At 40.1% G+C, this 1,896-nt stretch overlaps 1 pseudogene; it reads right to left on the bottom strand.

Moving 5' to 3' along the window:
* Nucleotides 1-265: 265 nt before the first annotated feature.
* LOC111825276 lies at nt 266-406 on the bottom strand (annotated as a pseudogene).
* Nucleotides 407-1,896: the final 1,490 nt, after the last annotated feature.

Genomic DNA, 1,896 nt, shown 5'->3' with positions numbered 1-1,896 from the left:
AGCTATCTTCCTCTGATTTATGTGTTTGGAATGATGCAGGCATCAAGTTAAATGTTTTTCTTTGTAGATAACTAATTGTCCTAATACCTTTTATTAAAGACTATCTATGCAAAGCTGCCATTGTCATAAATCACAATTCCATATATGTATGGGTCTGTGGTTAGGACTCTATTTATTCCATTGTGATATTTGTAAACCTTGATTTTAAGTAGAGTAGTCCTCCTACATTCTTCTTCTTCTTCTTTTTTCTTTCTTTCTTTTTTTTCTATGTAGAAGAAATATACTACTACTCAACTTCTACTGTAAGGTTGGCAGCCCTGAGAACTCCTTTCATGTAGCATGTTACATTTTTCTTCTATTTTAAATTTTGTTGGTTATTTTTGGTCACTAGCATATCCATATAAATTTTAAAATCATCTTGTAAAATTTCTTTGGTAATGTAGATTTCATTAGATCAATTTGGGGAAAATTGATATCATTATAATATTAGTATTCTAATCTATAGTTATGATTTATCTATTTATATATGTCTTCAATTTATTTCAATATTGTTTTAAGTTTTCATGTGCAGTTTTATAGATATTTTGCTGGATATATTCCTGGGCATTTGATATTTTAGATGTTATTGTAAAATTATGTTTAAAGTTTTAATTTTCTGACTTGAAATTTTCTGTGCCATAGAAATGAAATAGATTTTTGAATGTTGATTGAAAAATGAGGACACATTTGTAATACCTTAACCAATAAAGAAATTAAAAAAAAGAAAAATATTAGCCTAGCTAAAATGAACTAAATGATGCATAACAAATACTAGATCATTGAAATTTGGCTTGGGAATCCTACACAATGGATAATTTTTCTGCCTCACTCAATATTTTAATATTTATATTTTTACTAGAGGCCCAGTACATGAAATTCGTGCATGGGGGCAGGTCCCCTCAGCCCAGCCTATACCCTCTCCAATCTGGAACCCCTTGGGGTATGTCCAACTGCTGGTTTAGGTCTGATCCCAGGGATTGGGCCTAAACCGGCAGTTGGACTTCCTTCTCAAAATCCCGGCCTGCTGGCTCCTAATCACTCCCCTGCCTGCCTGCCTGGTCCCCTCAAATTGCCCCCCTTCCCGGCCTGGTCGCCCCCAACTGCCCCCCTCTGCCAGCCTGGTCCCCCCCAACTCCCCCCCCCCCCGCCAGCCTAGTCGCCCCTCACTGTCCCCCCTGCCAGCCTAATTGCCCCCAACTACATGCCTCCCACCAGCCTGGTCACCCCTAACTGCCCCCACCCCACTGGCCTGGTTGCCACTTACTGTCCCCCCTGCTGGCCTGGTTGCCCCCCACCTGCCCCCACTGCCAAGCCTGGTCATCCCTCATGGCCCCCACTGGCCTGCTGTTCAGTCGTTTGGTTGTTCCTCACTAACCCCCCTGCCAGCCTGGTTCCCCCACACAACCTGCTTGTTCAATCATTTGGTCATCCCTCACTAACCCCCCTGCCGGCCTGGCCGTAGGCAACCATCTTGTGAGGGCATGACAGCCAATTTGCATATTACCTCTTTATTATATAGGATAAAGCATCATAATAAGAAAATACAGCAACCCTGTATTAATTTTCTATTTTACTGTAACAGATTACTACAAACTTAGTGACTTCAAATAATATAAATTTATTATAATTCTGGAGTCCAGTGTCAAAAATCAGTCAGTCAGTCTATGTTCCTTGTGGAGACTCTAGGGAAAATTTTTTTTCTGTGTCTCTTTAAGCTTCTATAGGCCACTTGCATTACTTTGTTTGTGGCCCCACATAACTATGACCATTACTGTTGTCAACACATACCCCTTTCTGATACTGATATTCCTATCTACACTAATAAAAGAGAAACATGGTAATTAGCGTACGACCACT

The sequence above is a fragment of the Myotis lucifugus genome, unplaced genomic scaffold (genome assembly GCF_000147115.1).
Source record: "Myotis lucifugus unplaced genomic scaffold, Myoluc2.0 scaffold_19, whole genome shotgun sequence".
NCBI lineage: Eukaryota > Metazoa > Chordata > Mammalia > Chiroptera > Vespertilionidae > Myotis > Myotis lucifugus.
Note: the sequence above shows the minus strand (reverse complement) of the source record. Positions and strands in the feature narration are given on the sequence as shown.